This window comes from Eublepharis macularius, chromosome 11 (genome assembly GCF_028583425.1).
Source record: "Eublepharis macularius isolate TG4126 chromosome 11, MPM_Emac_v1.0, whole genome shotgun sequence".
Lineage (NCBI taxonomy): Eukaryota > Metazoa > Chordata > Lepidosauria > Squamata > Eublepharidae > Eublepharis > Eublepharis macularius.
In genome coordinates, this window is record NC_072800.1 from 41,512,328 (window position 1) to 41,532,491 (window position 20,164).

A 20,164-nucleotide genomic window follows, 5' to 3' on the forward strand; every position below is an offset into this window, starting at 1 on the left:
GTTTGATTTTTGCACTCTGATTTTAAGTGAGTTTACTTGGGCCGTTTCCACACAGCTTACCTTATGCTGCAAAATAGAGAAATCTCGCGCGAAATCTCACAAGAAGATGCTGTTATCACATCTTCACATGTGATAACAGCATCTTCTCGCGCGATAACAGCGTCTTCTCGCGAGATTTCGCTATTTTGCAGAATAAGGTAAGCTGTGTGGAAATGGCCTTGGAAATCAAGCACTCTGATAACAGTAACATTTACTTGGAACCTTGTGGAGAACCTGAACCTCTGGGAACATGTAGCCTAAACCAGTTCCTTCTGACTCAATGAAGGGCCCAAAGACCTGTACAATCCTTAGTGCTGCTGCCACCAGCTGTGTTTCCCAGATATTCAGCATGTCTCCTGTATAAGGGGCAAAAAGCTCCAATATGGTCAGGAATCCAGTAGCATGACCAAAGCATAGTCATAGGCACACACATAGGCAGAGTGTGAAAATAAAGCAATTAATATTTTTCTTAATTTATTACAACAGGGAAATCAGAATGTAGAAGACATTGCAAGATGATAAACAAGACATTTCAAAAATGATAGCTAAAGATAACTGAGGAAAAATACAACATGCCTACATTGACTGGAGCTAGATATTAAAATCTCACAAAAACTCAACCTTATTTACAAAGATATAGACCACTTTCCAAAATGTTCTTAGTCAAGCAGCTGAACCTTGCTAGAGAAAGCAGCTAAGTCTAGCCATACCAGCTAAATCCCCTCTCTCAACAGCTAATTCATAAACAAAATACCCAAGTCTATTTAAGCTTCATAGCAGATTGTAAAATTGTAGTTAGGATAGGCTGGTGAGCTTATCCTTTAACCAGTGTGAGAAAGAATAGAAATCTGGCTGACACCCAGTTATATGCAAGTATGCATTGTCACAGTGCTGGCACCTTATACATAGGATTTGGGCTCCCATTCCCCTGGTGGGGGATCCCTCGCTCCCAGCCTCTGCCCCTAGCCAGCAGGTGGAAAAGGGTGTGGGGAATGGACCTGGGAGCTCTGGAACATGCTCCCTCGTGCTCCAGAGCCTTCGCTGCCACCCTAGGAATGAAGTAATTCCTGACGTGACAATGAAGGTGCTAGAGCACACACACACTTTGAGCATATGCATGGTAAGCCCCCCCCCCCAATATGCACCTCCCTATGACACCCCATCTCCCAGTTTGGACCCTGGGGGACCTGGCAGCCCTACATAGGATAGGTCTTTGGAGTGCAAGTACCTGAGAAATAATGAGCAATTATAAATTAGATTGTCTTTTTGCACACTACATGTAATAATCTGGACAGACAGAAAAGATGTTTTTCAATGCTTAGCACAATAAGCAGTGGTGATTCAAGGTGCTACTGTGGCTTGGGGAAGCATATGACTGCCTGCTCCCATGTGAATGTATGTGCCCACTACGCTCATTGTTGGGTCTTCTGCTTTGGGTGCCTCTGCCATCTGAACTTAGATGGATGGCAACCCAAGAATGGGCACCAGAACTGTGGAATTCCAAACATTAGACAAACAAGAGTTGGAAAAACTTTAGTTTGTCCACAAAATAGAGTTGACTTGTCTTAAAATGGCAGCTAATAAAGTGGAATTTGGTATCACCATGTTTTCATATCTCTCGCTCTCTCTGAGTCCAAGAGAAATGCATACTTTTAATATAAAAATGGAATATCCCAAGATTCTAGCTAGATCCATAATAAGCTTGACCAGGCCACTCCTGATTTAAACAAGAGTTAGATAATTTTACTCCAGAAAAATGTGAGCAGAGCTTGGTAGTAGGTTGTGTGGTCAGGTAATCAAATGTTTGTAGTATTAACTGTAAACTTGTGATCCATGAACTTAATTTATGAATAGGGTTGGCAGATCCAAGTTGGGAAATTCCTGGAGATCTGGGGGGGGGGGGGTGAAACCTGGAGAAAATGGGGTTTGGGGAGGGAAAGGACCTTGGCATGGCATAATTCCATAGAATCTATCCTCCAAAGTAGCCATTTTCTCCAGGTGAACTGATCACTGTGGCCTGGAGACCAGTTGTAATTCTGGGAGATCTCCAGCCACTACCTGGAGGCTGGCAACCCTATGCATATGTTAAGAAGAATGAAACAAACAACTTCCTGTCCACCAGCCTAAGCAGTAGCTATGCAGTAGCTGGAACAAAGGTTATTGTTATGCTAAGATCTTGATGCATCTGCTTGAATCATTTTGCCAACAGACTTTCTGGGAGATGGGTTACATAAATATGTACTCTGACCATGTAACATTTCTCTTGGCCAAGTAGAAACATGTAACATTTGCCCCTTTCCCTGATTCTATCCCACGTGTACAAAGAGTCATGGAAGAAAAAATAATCTACCTAATTTCTGTAAGGACATAAACAGAAATTCTTATGATTTTCTTCAGTTACTTACTTTCCCAGTAGAACTGAAGGCATTGAATTAGGATGGAGAGTTCTTATGCTTCCTCATACTGTGTCCTTCTGAATTAAACAACTGTCGGAGCCTTCATAGCTTACCTCAAATTTAAATGACGGAATGCTAAACTGGGGAGTCCGTTAACTTTTGCTTAATGAACAAGTAGGTGGAGGAAAGATCATAAAGAAGGAGACACTGAAAGGCAAACTTGATATAAAAAAACTGTGAGATTATTTAAGAAATTTGTCCCAGCATTCAGCAAGAATGCTTCCTACAGTGCCTAGGAAGAGGTGCAGGAAACTGTCATCTAGTCATACCCTTATTTCCCACAGCAGCTTCTATCTATGCTAGCCTGTGTTAAACCTGTGTTCAAAAATAGTCTTGGATATTACTTTTATTTATTAGCTTAGTTTGGTTTCTCATTGCTGCTGACAGAAAAATCTAGTCTACTAAATTCTTCAGAGCTGTTATTTGAAAGGTGTGGTAGGTCATAGAGTGACAGATTTATTTTTTCCACACTGTTGTGTAGTTTTGCCAGTTACTTGTTGGTCTGAAAAGGAGGGCTTTGGGGTGTTTGAAAAGAAAGTGCAGGTTGTTTTGCAGTGAACAGAAAGTAGAAAAAGTTCTTTGTTCTTTGGAGTGTTTGTGTATGCCTTCTGTGTTGCGTGGATACTCATGCGCGTGTGTATAACACCCTTCAGTGCTAATGAGATCAACATGGATAAATAATCCCCTCTGTTTTGATTTAAAAGAGAAAAACAGTGCTTCAAAACATGTGCTTGTGCTTGTCTTCCCCATAAAATATTTTATTTAACTGGAGGTGTATGCGTCTTTTAGGGAAACTTGAAGCTGTGAAAAAGAAATAAATTCGCTCAGATAAAAATAATGTAATGCAGGATTTATCTCCCCCTTTTTGTCTTTAATGATGGATCTATATCCCTTTGTTGGCAGCAAGCCCACTTATGTGAAACCAAATTTCTTCCAGGATTTCTAGAAGAGCAGCATGAAAAAAGAATCAGCAATTTTTCGCCAGAAGCTATGCTTCCAATTCTTGTAAAAACCCATTTGTTTCAATAACTTACCAACATTGTGTCAGATACAAAGTGCCGACAAGCTTTTACAGTGCCTTAGAATTGCCAGTAGATGAATTCTAAAATTGTGGATCAATTAAAAAACATTAAAAATTAGTGGGAGGGGAAAATAGCCTATGTGGTTTATTTATTAGTGGAGGGAAGGGAAAGCAGTTATAGTACATGCACGTGCAACAAGAAGCAGTTTGATGCAGTACACACAGTGACAAGCATATTGTCATCTCTTCAGTCCACCTGTCACATGTGCAACTTGAAAGACGAAAGGCATGTAAGTGAGTGGTGGAGAAAGTAGCTGAAGAGGGCTGGTGGATAACAAGGGCAGATGGTGAAGTAAGTTTGTACAGACATTGTTTTGAGTGCGTGTTCTCACATGTCTGCATGTGCCTGATGGCAGGAGTGGCTGCCTGTGAGGTTTGTGTATGGTTTGGTGAAAAGTTTAAAGGGTTTTATGACAGCATGTGTCTCTGGTGTTTTTCTGAGTGATACTCATAAACATTGATGCGTAAGCAAGTACGTAAATGAGAAATAGTGCAGGTTTCTGTGTACTGATGTTGTTATTTAAATACATTAAAGTTTGAGCAATCAGACTACTTAAAACATCCTTGAGTTAGTGTCATGCCAGATGTAGCAGTGTGCTTTATATGCATACTTTAAAATATGGGGAAAGTGGTATTGGGAGGTGAAACCAAGCGCCATTCTGCTTATGGCTGCCCTGTGAAGTATGGATCAGCTTTTAAACTAAATAAAGGAGCAATTTAGAGACTGCAGCTGACTTATAGTGTAATTCTAAGAAGAGTAAGGGTTGCATTGTTACTTTCTTGTGCAGTCTGTCATTCTTGTGAGACTATGATGTCATTGATATACATTGGATTTCCTCATTTGAACTCTTGCCAAAACAGTATGGCATCTGCATTGGACTTGCTTTTGTTCTCTTTTTGGTGTTTCTTTTTCACCTGCAACTGGATTTGGTTCTGCACTTATGCAAAAATAGTCAGATGCTGCAGTACCCCTCGTGCAGGAATATTGTATAACAATTTAAAAGTACAAATTTCCAGAAAATAATAGATACGTGGCTGATGAAATCATTGTGTTCATCAGCGGCTTTATTTGTTTAATTCTAAACCTTGTGCACACTTTGTTTTGTGCTCCCCATGGCAGCCTCAGAGCTGCAAACCAGCCCCGAGGTAAGTTTGGGAGCCCACTTCTTGCAATAGGTGTTGAGAAAAATGACAGTGTCTCCTCTTATCTGCTGGTCTTGAGTCTCTATTGTTTACCTTTGATGTATAAAAGTATAAGATAGCTCATCAAAATCAGGGAAAGAGTTGAGAAACCTTTGGGTTTGCTATTGTTACCTTCTGGTTCTGAAGCCTTTCAATGTGCTTTCAGATGTTCCTCTGACAATATAATAGCTTCATTGTCTGAATTCTAGCAAACTGGAACCCGCACCTCATGCAAAACTGACTTCGGAGACTGCGTGTGGCTAGTAAATGGGATGTCTCCATTCTTTAGCTTTTTAAACAAGATCCATTAATAAATATTTCAGGCAAAATCTAAAGCTGAGCAAAAGTTTTCCTGTCTTGAAGGAAGCAAGGCTCAGTGGCTGATGCTTTGCCAAAATGCTGCTGTTTCTTTTCTTTTGCGAATGTCTGGTTTTTATAAACGTATTTTTAAAGACAAAAGGATAGCTATATTCCACAAATGAGAGTAATTAAAACTATTTAACACAGAAAGCTGTATGTACACAGTACTTAACTATTTGTTTTCTCTCCACAGCATGCCAGAGGTGCCATTACTTCAGCTTTCTGATCAAAGTAAGTGATCACAAATGAATGCTCTTGTGGGAGGAAATGTTTTGTTTGAAAAATGTGAACTAAAGACAGTCTAGGAGGGCTGGCTATTCATAGAAGATGAGATGCTAAAAGCAGGTTCAGAACATTTTTTATGTTGTATTGGTACTAGGCCTTTGAAATAATTAAATTTCCACACATTCCCTTTTGCAATTTGAGCCCCATGGGTTTCATGATAATTTCTTAAGGCTGATTTTGTATAACTAGGGTGAGGTTCCCTGAATTCAACCTAGTGTGAGTGTAAAATCAGGCCTAAAGACTTATTGATAGCTATTAAACTCATTTAAAACTATCTCATGTTTTCTTTTCAATGTAGAATAATTAGCCATATTTTCAAGATGACAGCCATAACAGACAATTCCAGATTACTTAGACTCAAGCTAGAGACGTGCAGGTTTTTAAAGAGTTGGGTTTGGGTTCCCCCTGTTTTTATTGCTCCACAGGCACAGAATACTCCGTGGAGCAGGAAAAACAGGGAAAATCTCCTGCCCGTGCTATTTTGACACGGAGAAATGGCTTGAGGTGGGAGGAAGGAGCCTCTCCTCCCCCCATGGAGTCATTCTGAGGCTGTTTGGGCTCTCCTTTATTTTTTAACACCAATTCCCCAAAACTGCTGTGTAGCTTCAGGGAACTCAAGTTGGGTCTGGGAAACCCAACTCTTTAAAAACCTGTACATCTAGCTTAGAGACTTAGCGAGGGAGGCAAACCAGGCCAAGTGACACAATATGTGGAATTTTTTCATTGGTCTTGGGTCTACAGTCTTTATGTTTGCCAGATCCCCTTACCCTCCTGGTGGGGGGAGCAGTTACCTGTTACAGTTCCTTGTGTGCAGAGCACATGCGTGCTTCCAGCATGGCATGATAACATCACTTTTGGAAGTGACATCATTGTGCAGCCCCCTGAGGTCTGCATGATGATGTCACTCTTGGAAGTGATGTCATCACATTGCAAGCGTGCCTGGGAAGCCCATTCCCATACCTTTTCCTCCGCTGGTGAGGTGAGTGGTGGCAGTGGGAGGAGGATGGGAGTGGGGGATCCCCCACCCCCACTGGAGAACCAGCAAACCTAGCAGAATCACACATTCCACCATACTGGAATTCCACATACTGGAATGATCACCAATGCAAAGAATGAACTAATTTTGTTTGGAGATGCTCTTTGAATGTGGCTTATGAAGAAGCATTGCAAAACGGGATGTATTAGTTGCTAACGCACCCGTTGCCAACTCTCCTGGACCTTTGCTCCCTGTCGGTTGCAGCCTTTGTTCTCCACCAACGGCCGTCTGCCTACATAAGAAAATAAGACAAAGAATTACACACAAGGACTTTCTTGGATATGAACTGTATTACTAACTTGAATTCAGAAGCATTGGTTGAATGAAAGTGTGTTGCTTGGGGTTATTTATTGTATGATTATATAGATTTGATAGATAAGATTGCACTTTTTGCACCTTGCACTTTACAGTTGAAAATCCCCCCCAAATATAATAAGATAACAAATCAAAAATTGCATTGGCATTAGTTTGATTCTGTCAGGTCTCTTAGAACTGTGGTCCCTGGTTGTAATTTGATATTTGGAGACCTTCCCTCTATTTTGTTTGCTGTTTCCTCCAACAAATTCAGCTCAGTTAGAACTTGAAATATCTGTATCGATGCCCTATAATGTTCACATTCGATCTTAACTTGCACCAAGATGTCTGTGCAGAATTATTACTGCTCTGGAATGAAAAAAAATTATTAATTACAGCACTAGCTGTGGATTTCTCAAAATGTGGACTAATGAAAGAAAGGTATGAGGTTTTGCATCCTGTTAGTTCCATGCTGGATTGGAGGTGAAGTGTATAAAACTCGATGAGATGTAGGAGTCTAGGAGAAAAATGGAGTGAGGGGTATAGGAACTGAGTGGTGGGTGTAACCAGTGATGAAGAGTCAGAGCTATACAAGGTTTTGCTGATAGTTTTGTGTTCAGAGCTCCCAGCAGTTTTATTTAGTCAGCCATGGTGGGAAGAATTCAGATTGAGACTGTGGATCATTCTTGTCCCCCATGGCATTTTCTCCACCTGAGGCAGCCCCAGAAAGTTGCTGTGTGCCCCACTGGATGCAACTTATGAGTAGGTTTAGCTCAGTGGAGCAAAAACCAGCTACCCAGGATCATTTTAGATCAGGGAAAAAATTGTGAGTGTGTGTGTGTGAAGTGCCATCAGGTCTCAGCTGACATATGTAGACATGAAGTTTCGAAGGTAAGAGACAAACCAAAGTAGTTTGCTATTGTCTGTCTCTTCATAATGACCCTGATTTTCCTTGCTGGTCTCCTGTCCATTACCAACCAAGGTTGACTGTGTGGCTTCCAAGATCTGACAAGATTGGGCTAATCTGTGCCATCTAGGAAAACGACACAGGAGACATACTTAACCACCCCCACATGCCACAGTCTCAGTCTGTAGTCTCTGTGCACCTCACAATCAAGTTGACAACCATTGGGCACTGACTCTGCACAAGGAACTCCCAACAAACATCCGGCTTGACCTTCAGTGTGGTCTCATTGTTAAGAGAGTTGGACATGGACCACAGAGACTTATGTTTTAATCTGCCTGAGCCTATCAAGTATAATTTACCAGACATGGTGGTTGTAAGGTGGGGGGGGGGATGAATCGCCATGTATGCTACCCTGTGTTCCTTGGTGGAAGCCTGTTGTATGAAAGGGTAAAACAGAATGGAATGAAAAGAGCAGCTCAATTGCAAGAGATGTGGAAATATTCCCAGTGAATTCCCTTCCTGATTGGGTAACTACAGAAGATTTGATGGGTTTGACAGAAGTTCTTCATTTTGAAATACATGCTCTAAATTTTCATTGCCTTATGTGTTCAGAATACTTTAGGCTTCCACTGATAGCAAAGAGCAATTAAAATAGGAAATACTTCTAATGGTTTCATGAATTACGGGTAAGAAGAGTGGATTAATGACAAGAGCCTTACACTTCCGACAACAAACAGTTCTTGAAAACAGCAAGAAATGTTCACTTCCCAGGCTATTAGCACCACACCTACTGACATAGCACATTTGAGGGAGTCCAGCTCATGAGCTTCAATTTTATCAGGCTGGTTTTTCTGTCCAAATGATTTTACAGAGAATTAGCTTACATCTTTACCAAATGATCAGTTCATCTATGGTAAAATTACAGATGTTTATGTGTTTGTTTATTCATCTGACCAAATATCTTGTTATATTTTGAATGGGAGCATGCCCAGGTGGGCTGGGAGGAGATAATTGTCTGGGGGCCTAGGGTGGATCTCAGCTACCCAGGCTACAAAGTGGCCTCACCTGCATTTGCCTACAGCTGTGTTGCTGTCCCTTTCCCAGCCTCAAGTGCCCTCAAGTCATAGCTCAAGTGCCCTCAAGTCATAGCTGACTTGTGGTGACCCCTACTGAGGGTTTCAAGGCAAGAGACTAACAAAGGTGGTTTGCTATTGCCTGCCTCGGCAACCCTGGTCTTGGTTGGTGGTCTCCCATCCAATTACTAACCAAGGCCGAACCTTCTTAGCTTCTGAGATCTGACGAGATTGGTCTCACCTGGGCATTTCCAAATAATGATAATTGCTATTTGAATGCTAGGAGTGTGTGATATCCCTGCAACAATCTGGATTTGCTGAAACACAGTAACAATTGTGGTTGTTGTGGGTTTTCCGGGCTGTATTGCCGTGGTCTTGGCATTGTAGTTCCTGACGTTTCGCCAGCAGCTGTGGCTGGCATCTTGTATGCTAGCTGCTGGCGAAACGTCAGGAACTACAATGCCAAGACCACGGCAATACAGCCCGGAAAACCCACAACAACCATCGTTCTCCGGCCGTGAAAGCCTTTGACAATACACAGTAACAATTATTGATTGCTTGAGGAGGGCAATAAAAAAAATCCTCAGGAAATATCATGAAGAAAATAACTTTTCAAATGTTTATTTCACATGCTCTCCTATAATGTGAGCAGACACAGGGCCGAAGAAGGGGAGGCAACTATGAGACGTGAGATGTGGGGGCTGATACTTTCTCATTGTTTTCCATGCGTATTGGTTGTTTCTTATTGAAAGACAGGCGAATGCAGTGGAGAACGTAGGGTTTCATTACACGTTCTACAATCCATGTGTTTCTGTCTATCCTATCCTACTCACATAAAGAGACCAACAAGAGCCAGGAGGCTGTTCCCCCATTGATAAGGAAATTGTTTACCAACCTTGATCCAAAACAGTAATACATCAAAGGAGTAATACTTCTATGTTTTTAGCATCAAATATAGATACATAGAGATCACCGATACTTTACACTTTTTTAATACACTGTTCTTTTTATGGAAAATGATGTTTTGAGTTCCAAAAGAAATGGCCTCTGGCAGGCAAACAGGGTCGGGGTGATTAAACTGCATAGCGACAAGTCCCCCAGATGTCTGGAATTATCACACAACCAGTGATAATTAGAGGGTAGTTAAAATAATGGCACCATCAACTGCTGAACAGGCAGTTAAATAAAACAGAAGTCCTGTGGCACCTTGAAGACTAACATTTATTTCAATGTTAGTCTTCAAGGTGCAACTGGGCTTTTATTTTGCTATGATTGACTGACAGGACTACCGTTTTGTAATTCACATTCAGTTGCGGACAAAGAAGAGTTTGTTATGTTTGATCACTCATTAATCAGTTCCTAAAAAGAAGAAGCCAGATGCAGACCCAGGAGCAGTCACACGATTACAATAGATAAGGCAGACACAAGGGTTGTGTAACATGTAACGAGCCCTAACTGAACACGTTTTCAGGCTGCTAAAATACATAGTAGTTACATATATTTTAACACGCTACACATTTTACCTGTTTTTCCTTTAAAATGTGGCTTTTTGATCAGACCTAATTCTACATAAGAGATTGAGACTTCTTCAGAAAATTGCTTCTAATGCCTTCTTTTGGATCACCTAACAATAGATGCTGTAGGCTATGCAAAGCGTTTTTTCTCCTCGGTGGCTGATGGGATTGGCCGAGCAATGAACTCAGTTTTGTTAGCAAGCTTAGGCTCGGAAGCTGTGATGCAGCCGTGCATGAGGTAGTTGTTGCTGGCATTTGCTTTGCGGTTATTTGCAACCTCGTGTCTTTTATACAGATTTTTTTTTACTAGTTCAGAGGTTGAAAGAGATCACAGAGCCTGTTTATTATTTCCACTCAACCAGAGGAATTGATGGCAGTTATGGAATTGGTTTCAGAGGGCACTTATGCAGACATTAAGGGCAAAACTGCAGTTACTGTACCACATTTATTATTTTATAGCATATTTTTTGGTGCACAGAATGCTTTAAAATACTTATCCTTTTGCCCTGTGACAGGTCTATGATATTAGTCTGCTTAACAGAAAAAAAACACTTATTTAGGGCCACCCAGGCAGACGAAAATCATGGCAGTTCAATAGTGCACCTGAGTGGCTTCTTATGTACTCCTAGATATTTTTTAAAAAAATTGTATTTTTACTAATATTCAAATAAGAAATGCTGGGTATATGAACAACTGCTTATTCAGAGAGTTAAGATGCTTGTTGCCTTTGTCCTGTTGGTATCCTGTGCATCAGTGAAGACAGTTGCTGCAAATAGCTATATAGATTTGAAACAAATCCAGAAATGTTGTTTTATGTGGTACTGTGACAGAAATCTAGCAATTCTATTTTATTGACTAATGTAACTCCCAAAGGAGGTGTGGCTTGTCACTTGAGCAATGAATCGCCTCTTTGACCGAATGGTGCTTATGAGGCATCTTTTGGCTCAGCTGAAGAAGACAAATATTGTTGAAGAAAGGCTCTTTTCTCAACTCTTAAGCCTTTTTGGAACAGGGTGTCCAGTGTTATGTCATATTTGCTGTGGGGGACAATGCTGACATAAGCATCCCTTATGGAATGTACAGGTCATCTTCTTCCTTCCAGAGATTATTCATTGATGCCGTACTCTGTGGTGTTATATACCCCACTAAATAAATTTTTTGCTCAAGTATTGTCCTCTGATCTAACCACCGGCAAGGCCAGCATCAGGGGCAGTATTGTTGGACACTCTTCCATCAACCTGGGGCTCCCAGGTCCACTGGTGGGGGAATCTATGAGGCCCCTGTGGTAGCCCCTATGAAGGGCGGGAGCATGTTTGCCACTGGCCATGATGATGTCACTTCCGGAAGTGCTGTCACTTCCGGAAGTGACATCATCTCACCCACTGAGAGCACACATGCACAAATCATTAAGGTAAGTGCCAGTTCCCCCCTCCTGCTAGGAGGGTAAGGGGACCTGTCAATCCTACACCAATCTGTTGCCTTGAAGCAGTAGGGTCCAGATATTGTTACCTGCGCCCCCCTTTCTTTGGAAAATATTGCAAGAGCACTCTCCCATTTCCTGTGGGAAAGGTGCCTGGGGAAGCAAAAGAATTTAGCACTCCTGATACCTACACAGGTTAAAGGTGCATGAAGGAGTTGTGCTCTATGCTCCATTCTCAAGGAAGGAGGACATGTATATGAACAGGTAAATGGCAGGAAGCTGCACTGGAGGCCTCTTGCCTTGGTTCCCCAAAACCTAGGGCTTACCTTGTAGCTGATCATAGCAAGTTTTTATATGCAGTTAGGAAAGAATCCCTCTAGCATTGGTTGGAGGCTGAACCTGAGTTGTGAAGCCACAAAGACAACTTCTGGGTCATGTTTAAATTAGCATGCTTCCTGGGAGGCAAAACTCACGAGAAAAGAGATGCAACTTCATCATGGAGGAATATGCAATCACAGGAAAACTTCCCACAGGCTAAAAGCCAAAAAACAAGGGTCCTTTGGCTCTTGCCCATTGATTCATGCAAAAGACTTGCCTCTGGGCATGCCCAGGCTTTAAGTACCTGTGAGCAGAGCAAAGGAAAGCAAATTCAGCTGAGTCTTTGTGTTCATATCATTTCCACACATATTTTGGAAAGAAGGAAGGAAGCACTGTGGACGTTGGCCAGCTGCTGCTGTCCACTAGTGTCCTCCGTCAGTTTCTTCCTGAACTTCTCTAGTGCCTGTAAATTTCACTGAAAATATGGAGAATGTTGCACTGCTCTTTATCTGTCTGTATATAGGCACAGAAATTGTCTCTAGTCCAAGTAAGATACTATGAAAACAAGAAAGGGGATGAATGGAATATCTATAAAAATTAATTTTCCTGTCATGGCACGAAAGTTTCTTTTTTTATTTTTGCCAGCCACTCACTCATTGCCATTCTTATATTCCACTGATGTCTGGCCAAGACAGAGAACCCCCTTTGGGTAATTCACAAGGCTTTCTCGAATTGCGTGACATCTAAATGAGCCCTCTAGCTCTCATTTCCATAAAAATGTAATCAGTTGTGTTTTGCTATTTGTATCTTTCACGTGGAAAGATACTCTGATAAACAAACCACACATGCTTGGTCCTGTAACTTTACATCCAGTTACCAAACTCCACTCATATCAAAATGAAGGTAAAAGGGCATCGCACGATCATGATGGATGCCTGAATTCCTCACTCCAACCCCATCTCCTACCTGCAACCTAATTAAAGCATTTCAAAGCAGTGAGCTTTGGAAAAAAGATGGGCAGAGTCGGGGGAGGCAAGGGGAAGCCCTCTGATCCAGCTAACCCCTATATGAAAGCATTCCTGGCATCTACAGAAGCGAATGAAGACTCAGCAAGAAAAAAGCAGATCCAAGATAAAATGATCGCCACTAAAAGCCTCGAACAATTGGGAGTAAGGCAAGCCTTAGAAAGTGAACTAAAAATTCCAGTTGAAAAAATGGAGGAGAAGATCGTCTCAAGGATAGGAGGACTCCTTAAACCTATCACAGAGCAACTCAGAGAGATCAAAGATTCATTGCATTAGCTGGCCCTGATCACTGATACTGCAATGGAGCTGGGAATTACTCTACAGAAGATATGTGATCTCCAAAATAAAGAAAAGTGGATTGAAAATAAACTAGTAGACGTGGATAACAAATTAAGATTTAATAATATTAAGCTAAGAGGCTTTGACAAAAACGATAACACCAGATCTTATAGCAATCTTAGCAGGCTGGCTAGCCCAAGAAACGAAATTGGAAGAGGGAATTGCCTCCACCATAATAAATGCATATAGGTTGGGCTATGCAAGGAATTCAAAAATAAAAATCCAAAGAGATATAGTTATGAAATGTATGGACAACAGAATAAAAGAGAAAATTATGAAAGTAGCTAGATCCAGAGGCGTTCTCTCTTTTCAAAATAAAAAGATCTACGTTTATCAGGATTTATACCCTGAGACTCTCACTAAGAGAAAAGAATTAAAGCCAATTTTAGCCAAATTGATGGAAGCCAACATTAGATACCGCTGGGTAGCTTCTACAAGACTTGTTGTGTTTCACCAGGGCAAGACCTACCAAGCCACTGACTTAGATAGTGATTTCCAAATGCTGAAAGGATTGCACTTGAGCCCTCTATTGGAACAACCTCCCAACAAAAATAGACTGGAAAAGATTATGCATCACCAAAGAAAAGGAGCAAAATTCCAATTTAAAAGGAAATTTGAGGATCGTTCATAAATTCTTATAGTGTTAAATCAGTGCTTGTGAAAACCAGATGTAATGTTTGAGTTTCCTTTGTTAAGATTCAAAGATGAAAAATACTCCAGTTTATCTCCTTAATGTATCTTGGTCGGAATGGAGGGCGGGGAGGAATAGTGAGGATTTTAAAGCCTCTCAGGTAATAACCCCTAGATACTGGACTTTATAGCCCTTTGTTAATAAATAGAAAAGCAATCAACATAGTTAGAAATTTAATTTCTTTTTCTTTTCTTTTTACTTTTAGGGGCGAATGTTCTGGTGGGTTCCCTCTATTGAGGGTGTATAATTTGTTGCTGTGTTGTTACTGAGAGTTGTAATATCCTATGTCTTGTTTGCTTTATTCTTATCTATCCTAATTCAGTCTTTACTCAGCAGACAACTGAAAGAAAAACAAAATAACAGTTTTTGAAAGACAGCTAAGATTGGATACGGGGAGCCACAAAGATTCACTCAAAATCAATCGCATACTGTTAAAAACAAAGGGACAGTGTAATCAATATAACAGAATCAATCATCCACAGAGATCATTTACTTGAACACCCAGTCCGATTAACCAATACCAAAATTAGAATACATAGCTGTATACAATATAAATATTTCATAATATACATAAGTCATTTTGTTGGCACATCTATAAATGCTAGATTCAGGGGATAGGATTTACAATTTCAACTGATTAAGCTTGTTTAATGTTTATTATATGTTAACTTGTTTGTAAAATTTAAACCTGAATAAAATATAAATTTTTAAAAATGAAGGTAAAAGGATGTAAGACTTGCACAGGGTACATCCCAATAAAGAACTTAGGCCAAAGAACGCAACAGCATTCAAGCAGTTCAACACTACACAGAAAACTTGTTTGTTGTGGGTCTGTTGGTAGATCTTGCAGTGAGAATTATTTGCTTATTTAGTGCATTTTAATGTCACTTTTCCTCCTAGGAGCTCGGGGCAAAGTACATAGGTCCCCCCTTCCCTTTTATCCTTGCAACAGAAAGGGAGTATAGGTGAGAGGGAGTGACTGGTCCAAGGTCACGCAGTAAGTTTTGCAGCAAGACAGTTTCTGAACCACCACACCGCCCTGGCTGTCCTGGAAACTGGTTAGGGATTTACCCAAACGGGTTCACTTGTGTTTTCAAGATGTGCATAGGAGTTAAAGATATCTTTGCACATGCATGCATGTCACTCTCATTTTATGTGTTTGTTACTGGAAACACTGGTGTAATACTGATGTATATGTATTAATTGCTACATAAAGTATGGAGCTGCTGTTTAGAAAGAATGCAGTTAAATTATTTTCTAAGATTTTGCCAGAATCATTATTTCTAATGGCAAAAAGACTGCCACAGTGACTCATCTAAGATGTAAAGGGGAAAAAATTTGTATGTGCATTATCATGCCTGATTTGTTTTCTATTTTTAAATGACATGCATTTGCAATATATGAGACTTAAAAAAAATTAGTAAATCATTTACCATACTTGGTACTAACAGAAGAAATGATGCAAGCTGAAAATAACATTTACAGCATAAGCTTTGGCCTATTGCCTGAGTATGGTACCCTGCAAGCTTGCAATGTTGGAGAGATTTGGGGGATTATGCCCAGATTAAATGTCAACTAGAATTGAGTTTTGGCAATATTCCACAGAGGTTATATGAGGAAAATCACAAACTTTAACAGTTTCAACTAAAAATGTCTTTAGTGGTGATCACAGGTCCTCCTTCCACCCTAGTACTTTTCATGAGTAAAGATTCTCACCACCAGCATTGTTACGCAGTTTCAGAAAAAATATATGAGGTGACTGTATACTACTGTGTTGCCAGCAATTCCCCCCAAATCGAATGTAGAGGAATTTAAAGCTATGCTCTTCTCCTGAAGAATATTACCTTAAAATGTTGAGAAAAAAACATTTGTCCATTTTAATTTTGTTGATTTTAATGTTTTCTAAAAATGGAATCACATCCATTTTGCATGTGTTTGTACTTGATCATCAACTTGCTGATTAGAAAGAATTTTGTCAGTTTTTAACTATATACTCTATACTAATGATTTTTATTTTTGTAGGTATTGTAAGAATTGATTAAGCTGTTTTATACAGAGGACTGTTTTATATGGGACTGTGTTCCATCTAACTGAGTGGTAGCTAACAGTGATTATTCATAGTGTTCGGAAGGGGACTTCACAGCAATGATATAACTTGACCTGGAGTTTTGGAATGAAGTAGCAGCCTAGAACCATGTTGAAAACACTCAGCCTATACTTGGAGACAAGAAAATTTAGCAGTATGAAATCCACATGCATTAAAATAAAATCACTACTGATAGAAAACAGTGCAAAAACACCACCTACTTATTACAAAAAAGAACAAAATCAACAAAATATCTGGATATATAAAAAGGTTTTCACCTAAGGAGGCCTGTGCCAAGTCAAATGCTCAGGAGAGGACATTCCACAGTTGTTACCATGTGCACCAGAAAAACTAGCCTAGACATGTGAACAAGGCCCATTACTTAACTGGCACTAAATTCAGACTGGGAGAGAAACTTCTCTTCCATCATCCCTCACTCCTTTCTTAAAGGAGCTGCATGTTTAAGTTTCAGCACCTATTGTAAGGGGATTTGAGTCCAGTGGCACCTTAGAGACCAACAAGATTTCCAAGATATCTGAAGAATGAAGCATTGACTCTTGAAAGTTTATAAGCTGAAGATCTTTGTTGGTCTCTGAGGTTCCACTGGATTCAAATTCTACTGTTTTACTGAAAACCAAATATTCAAACACATTTGTGCAATCTGTAAACTCATGAGGACGGTTTAGGGAGAAGGACAGCAGGAGGAGGTGTAGGCCCCCCAAACGGAGGTTGTAGGCTCCCCTAAATCAGTCCAGTGCAAAGCCCAGGAGCACTCCTGAGGCCTCTGCGATGACATCACTCCCAGAAGTGATGCCATCATGCCACGTTAGAAGTGCATGAGAGAGAAGAAAATGGAGTGCCAGATCCTCCCCCTCCCCCCCCCCCCGGTCGCCAGGACGTTAAGGGGACCTGCCAACCCTAATTAGCCCTTGGACCTACACAAAATTAATTAATAATTATATTAATCTCTATTTTAATACTGGTAAAAGTTTTCGTTTTTGAATGCTGTATTTTAGTAATCTTTGTAGCACATAGTCATATATTCGTCTTGAGTTTCCTCCCCTTCTTACCCCCTTTCTTTCTGTGCCGCCTTTCGTTTAAATAATAATAATAATAATAAAGAGTTCCCAAGTGACAGCTTGGTAGAGCCATGTGGGCACCCAAGCAAGAGTTCTGGGAAAAATCTAAGGTATGACAGGAGTCCAAGAAAAAGTATGTGGAAATAATCACACAGGGCAGAACTTAGCATGGTGTGGGACCCAAGACTCAGTGTATGCAGCAGGCAAGGGAACATGTAAAGAGTATATTTTAGGGAGAGGGGAGCCATTGCAGCTTCTGATAAAGGGAATAATTAATAACGGAGAAAAATTACTTTGATTTTCTTGAGCTTGGAGAGAAGAAGGGAATTCAGGTGGGCTCAGTGGAGAGTGATTTGATCGGCTGCAGCACCTACTTTACTTTCTTTCAGGCGCCAGGCCAAAATTTACCCGGGCTTTTAATTCATTTTTTAAAAAATCTAGTCAGATTTTTAAGGTCTGCTTCTGCTTTATGGACAGTTTTATTCTGCTTATGTCCAATGGCTTGTTTTTAATATTGTGGTGATTTTAATTTTAAGCTGCCTTGGGCAGGATTCTGAAGAGGTGGTAGGGAAATGTTTTAAACATCATAGGACAGTTCCAAAAAATGAAAAAAAAGGGAAGGTTTGGCTGTGGAGAGGTACGTCAGAAGTGGTTTTTGTTATACTGTGAGGAGTTAAATGAAGGTAAACAGTATAAATAAAACATTACAATTTGTTAATTATTGACTGATGTCACTGGTACCACCTTTGTTAAAATGGAATGTAACAAGATAACAGAACTCTGCGAAAGAGCTCTTGGATTGAGCCAAAAAACTTTGAAAAATAGACTTAACAGTTTTCAGTGTGTGACTGAGTCCATTTTCTCTCTTGGCTTCTATTGTGCCAGGTATTTCTCTGTGCATATTAGCATACCATCGCTGTCCATTTTGCCACTGTGGCTATAAAGCAGTAAAATTTGGTATGTCCACTCCTATCTGTTCTCCTGCCAACTCGTCTCCCTTTATTGTGTAAAATTAGGTTTGCAGGACTCTAAGTGTGGCAGAAGACTGGCTGATTATGAACCCCAAATTGGACAGATGGGTGTGGTACCACCTGAATGTGGTGTTCCTGATGTCCAGCTTAGCCAACTGATACAGAAAGCTACTGAGAAGCCCAGGAAAGTAACCGGGTCACACTACTCCTGTCTCCCAGTGAAGGTTAGGCATCAAGGTTAGTATGGCCATTTCGCTTCCAAAATTCAGATAATCTGTTTTGCCCAAGAATGCTTGAGGTTGAATGAATAGTACCGATTCAAACAACATCAAAAAAGGTCGTTCTGTAGTTGTTGTGGACCAAGGAACATGCCCACATCCGCAGACTTCAACCAAGCAACCTGAAGCCAGGCTGCACTCTTGACAGCATTCTGAGATTACACCGATACCAGTGAAGTCACTCACCACAGGTGCAAGTTATTTTGTCTGGGAAGTGCTTTGCAAACCACTCAAGGTGAATTATTATGCAAGAACTAGTTCTGATGTTACTGCTTGGTCTAGTATAAAAGTTGATTTTCATTTATCTTTTTCAGATTACTAGATTACATATTAAATTCCAATGTGAACACAAAATTAATTTAGTAAATGTGATTTTTTTTTGCATGTCATTGGCATTCTTTTACTTATTTCTGAGCAAGGAAAAAGAATAGCAATTAACTGCAAACTAGAATAATCACTAAGATTGCTATCTTGTGCAGAGTAATTCCAGGCAAACCCCAATGAAATAAATGGGTTTAGACAAAAGTTGTACATCTGTATATTCATTTACGTAAATGATTTCAGCTGTCAATTTCTCAGCATTATATGAAAAATATATAACATGCCATAGGGATTTAATCTTCATTCCTTGAGAGTATCTGCCATGATATGTATCCCAAATGGTTTTTAGTCTCCCTGTACTAGATAGTCTTTTACGCTCTACTAGAGGAGGAGAGAAAGACATCTTTTCAATACAAAGATTAGCATGTTGAATTAAAAGTGAACTAGAAAAGTTTAATAATCAGGCCAAGTTATGTACTTTAAACTCCCCTTGATTTCAACAGTACTTAACACTGAAATCCAAAGTATGTGAAAATACAGAGAGATCAAATTGTCTGTAGTTGCATTTGTCCTAGGTTGACCTGTATTAGAAGAATAACTGTTAGATTATGATCTGGGAGACCCAGGTTTCAACCCCCATTCTGCCTTGGAAGCCTTGGGTCAGTCACACTCTCTCAGTCTAACCTACCTCATAGGATTGTTGTGAGGATAAAAAGGAGTGGGTAACTATGTAAGCTACTCTGGGTCCCTATTGGGGACAAATATGGGGTGTGAATGAATAAAAATAAATAAATCTATAGCTATAACTAGACTAGTTATAAAGTCCTGAAACTTTGCTACTAAAGATTGCTGGGGAAAACATAATTGTCCTGTACCTCCATTTACTACACCGTGGTTTAATGATTGTACATTGCTTGGTTATCTTTGGATTGTCCTAACAAATTATAATTTGTTTTTCATGTAGGCCAACCATTTCTGTGAAATTTAGGAGGAAATTGTGTACTAAAAGCCATTAGTATGGATTTATGTATTGGATATTGTTCAGTTCAGGTTGGTAAATCTAAAATATAATTTATTTTTTGAGTCAGTGATTAGGAATGCAGGCATAAGGAAGACCATAAGGCTACCAAGTTTATGACTACATCCAGGGCTTTTTTTCTGGGAAAAGAGGTGGTGGAACTCAGTGGGTTGCTCTTGGAGAAAATGGTCACATGGCTGGAGGCCCTGCCCCCGATCTCCAGACAGAGGGGAGTTTAGATTGCCCTCCACGCCGCTCGGCGGCATGGAGGGCAATCTAAACTCCCCTCTGTCTGGAGATCAGGGGGCGGGGCCTCCAGCCATGTGACCATTTTCAAGAGGTTCCGGAACTCCGTTACACCGCATTCCAGCTGAAAAAAAGCCCTGACTAC

The 20,164-nt window shown here is 40.3% G+C and overlaps 1 protein-coding gene across 3 annotated transcripts in view; it reads left to right on the forward strand.

Moving 5' to 3' along the window:
• The window catches only part of THRB (thyroid hormone receptor beta), a 244,238-nt gene that overhangs the window by 82,740 nt on the left and 141,334 nt on the right, over positions 1-20,164 (forward strand). For 2 of the 3 annotated variants that reach the window (XM_054991370.1, XM_054991371.1), the window contains 2 exons: positions 5,312-5,349; positions 18,202-18,393. The gene's annotated coding sequence lies outside the window, so the exon portion shown is untranslated. The remainder of the gene's footprint in view (positions 1-5,311; positions 5,350-18,201; positions 18,394-20,164) is intronic. The other variant, XM_054991372.1, reaches the window with a different exon arrangement.